The sequence below is a fragment of the Amblyomma americanum genome, chromosome 2 (genome assembly GCF_052857255.1).
Source record: "Amblyomma americanum isolate KBUSLIRL-KWMA chromosome 2, ASM5285725v1, whole genome shotgun sequence".
Lineage (NCBI taxonomy): Eukaryota > Metazoa > Arthropoda > Arachnida > Ixodida > Ixodidae > Amblyomma > Amblyomma americanum.
In genome coordinates, this window is record NC_135498.1 from 58,030,707 (window position 1) to 58,039,962 (window position 9,256).

The 9,256-nt window shown below is 46.0% G+C and overlaps 1 long non-coding RNA gene across 1 annotated transcript; it reads left to right on the top strand.

The window, feature by feature from the left end:
- The first annotated feature begins 2,216 nt into the window (after nucleotides 1–2,216).
- Nucleotides 2,217–4,162, top strand: LOC144118580 (uncharacterized). Its single transcript, XR_013312052.1, has 3 exons — nucleotides 2,217–2,304; nucleotides 2,457–2,529; nucleotides 4,047–4,162. It is a non-coding gene; the product is annotated as an uncharacterized LOC144118580 (long non-coding RNA).
- The last annotated feature ends 5,094 nt before the right edge of the window (nucleotides 4,163–9,256 follow it).

Genomic DNA, 9,256 nt, shown 5'->3' on the forward strand with positions numbered 1-9,256 from the left:
GTTTCAATTTCGTACTGACTGACAGCGGGAAAAAATTAGAATGGGAGGTGTTGCGTTTATTTAAGGAAATATTGCACAACAGAGCGCACACTCTTGTCGCTTCGTCCAAGCAAAGAAGTTCCAATGGAAAGAGCAACCGCAGAGGACACAGGCAAACCCAGCTGGTGAAATGGAATTTGGAAAAGACGCCTCCTCAAACTAAAACATCGGCTGCAGAACAGCAAGGAGAGATCAATTGCCTCAGGTTCGGCACAAAAAAGGCACAATGGGGAAGCCGCCAGGCAAGATCTGTGAAGGCATAAAATTTAGAAGAGGAACTCGGCAAAGCAAACGCGTGAAAGAGACCTATAATCTGTGCGATCGCCAGTCTTCGCTACTCGAAGAATGGAAAAGATGCTGATATTCGGGAGATGATTTAAGTGCCGAGGCAGCAAATTCCTGAAATATTGTGTAGCTGTGAAACCTCACCGCAGCTGTATATGCACAGGTTGGCAGGACTGCAATAATTTGGCCGCAGAGAGAGGCTCTTGCTAAGGAATCTGCAACCTCAAGTAAGCTAGCCAGCAATTTGAGAGCCAGGGCGAACTGATTCATTCGAAAGGGAAAGGGTGTGAATACACTGCCCTTACGTTAGTCTCCTATGGCTGATAAGATTCGTAAGAAAGCAGTAACTGCTCGTCAGCGTCGATCTCATTGTGTCCATTCGGTTAGAGGGGAAGGATATGAACCTCACACAGAAACTTTGCATTTGAAGAAAAATACGAAACAGGATGCATTTTAATCAACTGCAAAGTTCCGGTGAGAGCTGCACATCTTTCCTTTTTATCCGCATGGTGATACTTGCGGATATGACTGAAGGACGACATAGACCAGTAATAATAATTGGTTTTTAGGGAAAGGACATGGCGCAGTATGTCTCATATATTGTTGGACACCTGAACCACGCCGTAAGGGAAGGAATAAAGGAGGGAGTGATGACATGGACCACGAACCAAGAACTTGTATTGAAAAGCGCACCGGAATATATAGCCCCTGGTGGCATGATGTCAGAACAGGCCGCGATGATGTAAGAACAGAGCATCGTGAATCACAATTTGGTGGACGGTAACGAGCATTACTTCCTTATTACTTACCTACCTCGCCTTGGAAGATTCCCCTGAAAACACTAGAATGTATATGTGTGGTGCGTTCCGCCAATAGCTGCTGCTCAACGTTCGAGGTGCCCAAGTGCGCGCTGCCATAAGCGTCTTCGGAAGAGAGCCATTCAAGAACGGACCTCGCCTTTCCTGCAGTGAATTTAATTATTTGATGAAAGGAAAACGCTAAACACACCTGTGTTCTGTGCGATGTCACTCTTTGGTAAGGATCCCAGCTGATTCAAATAATTCCGGAGCCCTACACTCCGGTCCTTCTTTCTTCCTTTCTTTTTCGCTCCCTCCATTATCCCTTTCTTTACGGCACGGTTCAGTAGTCTTCCAAGATATGAGACAGCTACTGCACCATTTCTCTCCCCAAGAACCAAGTTAAATGTTTATATTTTTTAATCACTCTCACATGCTTTCCCTCATGCGCGGTTTAGGTGTCCACAGAGGTTTGAGACCGTCAGGAGTGCCGTGTCATGCCCTAGAGAAATTAATTTGCTGGTGCTCTCGGCGACGACCACTTCCGAGAGGTGGTGGCAGTGAAGAGCATTTGTTTGGCTATATTTCCAGAGAGGTTATGGAGGAGAGGCAACTAGTGGGTTTCGAACCTTACAGTACAAGAACGCTGCTGTCCTTTTCTCTGCACGCGGCATAAATAGGCTGCATTATGCTAAACAGATGCATCCTGTCAAAAGTGAAGACACTTTTAACAGGATGCATCAGTTTTGCATCTGGCAGCCCGATTATGCTTCGTGTAGAGAAAAGCACAGGAGTGGGACACTTGGAGCGTTCTTATCTTTCTGTTCTCAAAAACTCAGCCCATTGTTCTGCGCCATGCAGGAGCGTCTTTGTCCATCTGATCTCCACGTCATCTGGTTACCCCACACTGTCGTCATCGCTCAGGCGAGAAAAAAAGGTTATGAACACCTGCAATGAAAAACAAACAATTGACTTTTTTTCTGTCGAATCCTGCGGCAAACGTGTGAATACATTTTTAAAAAAGGGCCATCTGTGTGGCATGACGCGTCTGCTGCTGTATAAATAGAGGAGAGAAGTTCTTGTGAACTGCAGATTATTCGGTAGGGCCTCGGTGAAACGATTAGAAGATGACTTCGGCGAAGCTCCTGTTGGTCGCACTTCTTGCAACCTGCCTCTTGGCGAAGTAAGTATTATGCGAGAATTTATATCGAAACTAAGCGTCCTCTCTTGTGATGCAATTTTGAATCAACGCAATGTGCCATAATACTCTTCCATCTCGGCACAGAAAAAAAAATTAGTATTAATGTTGTTAGTCGCAAAATCGTGTTTTTGCAGGAGTGCGCTTTCTTCTACCAGCCCCGCCGGCCATCCGTATGGGCCAGATAATAATGTGCAGTGTGGTGTAAGGGTGAGTTCTTCGGTTTTCTTTGGGAAACAGTGCTGAGAATGTCATATGCATTCAGCGGGACTGGAGACAGGAGCAGCTTTGAAGTAACCATGCAACTCTCAAGTTAAGAATGCACCAGGATATGCTAAATTTAAAAGCGATGATTGTTTTCGTGAAGCAGCGGTGTCCGCGAAACAAACTCGCACCGCCATAGTTTGCATTCCCCTTAGAACAGGCGCTTTCAGATTCATTTTCGAATATCATGGTTCTCTCGGAGAAGTTGCGAGCAGTGCAAATCAAAGCTGCAGAAGTGAAACAAAATTAAATCAACTCAAATCAAATCAAATCAAAATCCTTTATTTTACTCCTAGTTCATTTCAAGTGGAAGGGAGCTGCAAGGAAAAGACCGTAATAGGAACAGCGGTGGCATCAGGAACGATTGAGACCTCGTCTCCTACCTCTCCTAATTTTCAACGGCTTAAGGGTATCGCACTATCGGCTTTAAGGACGGTGAAAATATTGTGTTTGTATCTTTTCCTTTCGTACAGGTCATGGGGAGGTGTAGATTCTCCGAAATTTTATTAGACGCACCGTAATAAAAGATTCCGTAAGCACCATTAATAATCAATAACTTCGTCCTACATGTCTTGAAAGCATATATCTACGGGAAAAAAAATTGAGAGGCGAGAATTCAAGGAAAAAGAAATATGACAAGGCATGCCACATAGAAATGGGACGTTAGATATCTTTTTTGTTGTAAATGCAATATTAAAGAACAACTTTGCCAAATAAAGAGTGTCGCTGTTCGTCGCGATATGCTAAGCAGCAATTCTGACGAAAGCAAAAATTCACGCTGAATAATGCACCTGTTAAACGTCTTGCTCAAAGGCTGCACATTTGATTATCGCAGCTTCGTTAGTTAGCCTGCTTGTCGTGATAAGGGTTCTTCATTGTTGCAACTCCGGAAGCCATGCGAATGATTTAAAGTCGCATGGCACTGCGGCATCCATGTTCGCGTTTCTGTAGAAATGAGCATTACTTTATTCTGGTTTTATCCGAGGTGCCGCACGAAGGACCAGTTTACGTGCTAGTAAGAGAGAATCACTCTGCTGGGATTCATAAAAATTATATGGTGCAGACATTCTTTCAATACTGGGTGGGCATTCTGCATGAGCATAGCAAAAAACTGGCCCTGTTGGAGCCAAACCGGTCAAAATTCCAGAAAAAGGCGGTGCCAGTGCCTGTTGGCTATCTTCTTTCAGTCAGTGTTTGCAGTTATGCATGCACTGCATTTTAAGGGGAAGGATAATTAAGTTTACGCTGCTACTTTATAGAGTTCGTTATCATAAAACTTATCCTTGAGCATAGAAACCTGTCTGTAGCAGTGCCCTCAAGCCTACAGATTAGAAGATATGAACAAGGCCCTGCTTTCTGCACTGCGTATAAGGTTGATGTGGCCCTTAACACGAAATAACCTCGAGAATGTCTTCTGAAGAAAAAGAAAATGTCTCACCCGGTTATTTTCATTTCGTTAACAGTGCTACAAAGGATCCGACGGGGACGACTTTGGCTATTCCTGCCCGCCTGGTTGCTCTTGTATCCCTGACGCTATCAGCGAAGGACATACGTATGGATGGGGTTCTTGCTGGCGCGCTACATATTAAGGAACCCTTCTAAACCAATAAACTGTACTTTCGTTCTCTGGCGCTCCGCAATCTGCTTGCCTTGCAGGTCGAAATCTTGCACACCGTATCTAGTATTGCACCCACTTTTGAGTGACTTCATCGACTATTCATGTATTACAATACTGTACGTTCTCCGAAAGCTAGTTACAAATAGTGCAATAGCACTGTTTCACTACCAGCCCCGAAAAGCCGTGGTGCGTCTGAAGCCTCTAAGATGGGTCCTGCAGAAATAAAATAAATACTTCCGACTGGGGATTCGAACGCTTGTCGGCGTGAACAGATCAACTGCACGGGCCATTGCACGAAAACGATATTATACCATCGCTTTTTTGTTTAACATGACATTTACTATAACGATGATGCTATTGATTAGGTCCATGAACAATGCAGAAAAATATATAGAACAGTGACAAATCGACATGATGCATTACACCACACACCTAAGCAACCATGCATGAGAAAAAAGGCTGTGACGTTCCCTCCTTTGGGGGGAGGGGGGGGGTCAGTCAGAAAGCAACCTAATTTGTTGCTATCTACGGGTCCTGCTGAAGCGAGGAGAATTGATCCAACAAGGTGCTAACCCGGCAAAACATTATTTATTTCTCTGCCTGAAAGCGAAACTGGGGCCCCGCTCACCTTTGGCTTTTAGCAGAACTGGTTGTCCATCCGGCAGGTCGGGGCTTCACTCCGCTCATCTTGCGGCTCCGCTCATCTCGGCTCTCCAGTGGTCTGCCTCTCTTCCCGGCGTCTCGGCTGGCGATGCTGTGGCGGGTCGAGGCCATAGGGCTCTTCGGCGTTTCGGTTGGCGGTCAGTTTGCTGCGGAGGCTGAGATCCGGCCTCGCTGACTATAGACCAGTGCGATCTTGCATCTGCTCGCCTCACCCGTCTCTGCTCGACCCCTCTCCTTTGGCTCTGCTGCCACCGCCGCGTCTCTCCGGAGATTCCCCCCTCTCTCTCCCCCCTCTCTCTCTCTGGGTAATCTTCGCCCAACGGTGTTTCGTCGTCGTTGCTCATGCAGCCGACCAAGGGCACCCGCCAAACTTATAGGAACCCGCGGCCGTTACGACGGGAAGGCCGATGGCCTAGTTGGAGATGGGTCGAAGGGGATCAGGTGTCCCTCGGAGGGCAACGCTTCTCTACAGTCGGTCACGCCTCCTATGCTGGCAGCCCGTCTGGTGCCAGCCGCCGACCTCCTCCGCCACCTCGAGCCGTTACGCAGCCTGTGGTGTCCGCTGCTAGTAAGGTCGCCCGTCGGCCTGCACACACAAACGCACAAACGAACCTGTCTGCGCACACAGGTGGGAGAAGGGAGGGGGTGGAGCACCGCACAAACCGCAGGGAAGACTTCGGTTGCGTTCGGCACCGCGCGCCGCCTGTCCTCTTTAGCTGTCTAGCTGTCTTTGCACGTATCTCTTCTGCATCGCCCGCCACATCCCCAATACCGTCTTCGCCGATATGTCTGGGTCGATAAATTTGAAGGCAGGCAAAATGTCTTGTGCACTGGTCGCCGGGTTAGTTCTTTTCAGCAATGCCTGGGCCTCCTGTGTGCGGCCCTTCACAATACAATGCGGAGCACTTGGCTTTTAACTGGCACATCATAATAGGACACACCTGAGAAAAACAACAAAGTACTAGAAAAAAGACAATGTAGACTACAGCACTAAGAGTGAGTACCACTCCAGTCTTAACTTGATCTGGACATGTTTCGTTTAGGGCTACAATCATTTTAATGAAGTCTGTTGCAGGAACAACTGATTCACAATGTTGGTCGATCATGCGTGTCTTCGTGAGGTTGTGGGAAAAAAAACTCGATGGATTCATCAACAAATGGATCTAAAGTCTGGTATCATACGAACTGCAGTGTCGAATTCATTGTTTTTTGTACATCACATGATATGGATAAGCAAAATTGAATTTTTCCAATTATTTAAACAATGCTCAATCGTTTGAGGGGCATCACAAAGGCGGCAAAATACCCTAGACACAAAAGTACCCTTTTCTAATCATGTTTTAACAAGAAACGTCTCGGTGTGTAGCTAATAGACAAACGTTTTTGTATGTGGAGAGAGGGGCATTTTACGTACTCTGATCAGCACGTAACTTCCTGGTAAACCGAAACACCCACAGGGCCACAAGAACGGGGGAAGAGCATACAAATGAAATAATTGTGCTCCCCTTTCCTCGGCACTGAAAGAAGGAACTAAGGAGAAAAACGAATAAAAAGGAAACGCACAGCCAAATATAGCTAATCAATTAATACCCACAAACGCGTTCGACCAGAAACACTAAAAGGCACAATGAGGATCGGTAAAACATGAAGTAATTCACTTGCAAGAATACACGGACTATTGGGTGGGTAGTGTCCCGGAAAAACATGAAACATGAATCTATCTGTCGGACATACAGGCCGACTAAACCAAAGCTGCCAGCGCTTAATAGTCGGAAAAGCTTATTACGCCTCACTGATTTATAAGAATCCGACAGACAGGTAGCAAAATATTTGTGGAAATGCTGGATGTACAGTTTTGTACTATGAGCAATATGAAGTACATAAGAAATTTTATTGGCGAGAAAGAGATTACATGCAGTCACCCTGCCAAAAATGGAGAGACCATGAGGGGCGGAAGCTTGAGCATAGCGCTGAAGAGTTGGCACGTGGCCTCTCCAATAATGTGCACTATGCTTATAGGCACTCAAAGGGAACCCAAGGTACTTATGTGGCGTACGTGTTTATTCCAGCATATTCAGCGGGCGTCGTTCCCCCCATACAAAACCAGATGACACAACTAAGAACGTATAATCCGAGCTCCGCACAATGAACCGAAGTCTTCCGTTCAACGAATAACCTCATCGATGCTTGGGCCGCAGCGGTGGCTCTAAGGTTATGGCGTTCGGATGCTCACGAAAAAGACACGGGTTCGATCGCGGCCGCGGCGGTCGCATATCGATGGAAGTAAAATTCTAGAGGCCCGTGTACTGTGCAATGTCAGTGGACGTTAACAAACCCCAGGTGGTAGAAATTTCCGGAGTCCTTCATTACGGCGTCCCTCATGGCCTGAGTCGCTTTAGGACGTTTAAGCCCCATAAACCTATAATCGAAACCTTGGATTATCAGTCCTAGAAAACAAAATTTCAGCGTAAGATAATTCATTCAGTTCATGATCTATAATACGAAAACCGCTGACGGTTGTACTGTTTGCAACACATATTCAAAGTGGCTCCAAGTATAGTGGGAACAGGAGCGCGGACTGTAGGCAACTCTGTTTCACAGAGGTCTGAATGCGGACTGGTTGTGAGAGACGGCCATTTACAATAAAGCACGCGAAACAGTATTTGTAACGAAGGCGTATTCCAGTAGAAAGAAGTGAATAAAGATTAACATGAGTAAACAGAGAAAAAAGGAATGAACGAGACACTCTGTTGAACGATTTTTCCAGGTCACTTTGAAGGCGCTATAATTGCTCATGACCTTTACAACACTGCAACACATTGCGCGCCTAATGTTCATTAGACTGTATTAACCGTCTCATCAAGCCACATGATTGATGAGGTCCAATCATAGTATACATTACAAGATGTAGTCGATTTGAGAGGACTTCAAGAAAGCTTTATAACGAACATTAGAAAGCGTTATAGGTCTCTAGCGATCTACAAAGTGTAGATTTTGCTCATCATCAGTTGTTGGCATCAAGAAAACATTTTTGGTTAAAGACTGCGGGAAAAATCGAATTTCAATGCTGGTCTCAAAAATTATTGAGGGCACTGAATACTAGTTACATTCTGTGAATGCGAAAGCATGCACGCAGTGTGTCGACTGCGGCGATGGCGTACTACTCTAACGCAGTATCTGTTCTCGCCACCCGAATGGAGGTTGATGATGACGACGATACCCCAACCGATGGCAGTGTAGCGCGCGGGTTATTATGGTGCGGTGATGGCACAGTGCTCTAATGAAGTGGCCAGCAAAAGTGGTATGTTCGGACCGTCCAGGCTTAGAAACCGACTTCGGGAGAAATTTTCATTCAGAAATTTTATTTTCTTTCCTTCCCGAATATTTAAGCGCTGCCGATGACGTCATGAGGTCACGCGGGTTTTCGGACCGCCTGGCGTGGACAATGACAACACCGGATTTTCCGCCTCTTGAACTGCATAATGCTTTCGCATTTAAAAATTGATACTAAGACAGCAGAAAAAGATTTAGATGTCTTAAAATTCCCCTTAGAGAACGTCACATCCGGGGGTTTTTGAAAATGGCAATGGATCAACTGCACAGAACCGGAGACTTGAGCCTTCGCAAAACAACGGCACAAAAGTCATCACTTCACAGACGCACCATTATGGCACATACTACAATAAGTGAGTTCGCAATGTTCACTGAGACAAGTTGCACAGCTACTCTACAGCTAAAGGAACTAAACCACACTACAAGCGGGTGACCTTGACCATTACGAAAGCGTATCAACAAGCAAAACATGCGCAGGCCGTTCAGGAGCTGCACACGCATATTACCTGCTTAAAGGGAAGCTCGATTGGTTTTCTTTTTTTTTAGAATTCGAGGTTATTCAAGAATTTCCATCTATCAGGCTCCTATGTGGAGCATTGAAAGTGTTTTGACACTAGCATTTAAAATGATTACGTAATCGCTGTTTTCTCCTCGTTGCGTTAAATAATGCGGGAAAACTCGTTGTGACGTCATTATCGCCGAAATTTCAAATGTCCGCTGCCTGCGCCGGCATGTTTCCCTGCGTCGTACGATGCCTCCAAACAATGCTTCGTGAGCCTCTCCTTCGATGGCATTGGTTTTCTTCCTTGAAGCAAGTCTCTTCGCTGGAAACGTAGCGCCGTCGTATGTGCCGTCATTAATGGGGCCTCTGCCTGTCGTTGTGCATTGCAGTGAAGCCTGATCGCCGATGCCGCTTTATTCGGTGATTACTCCACCATTTCAAATGCTTCGTCCGGTGGTGGAAGGCGCTCAGTTTAACCAAAACTAAGTATCTCGGCGGGCAGCGTAAATAATATCCAGGGGTGACAGTACTTGCCGTGATCAAATTCGAGGTAGAGC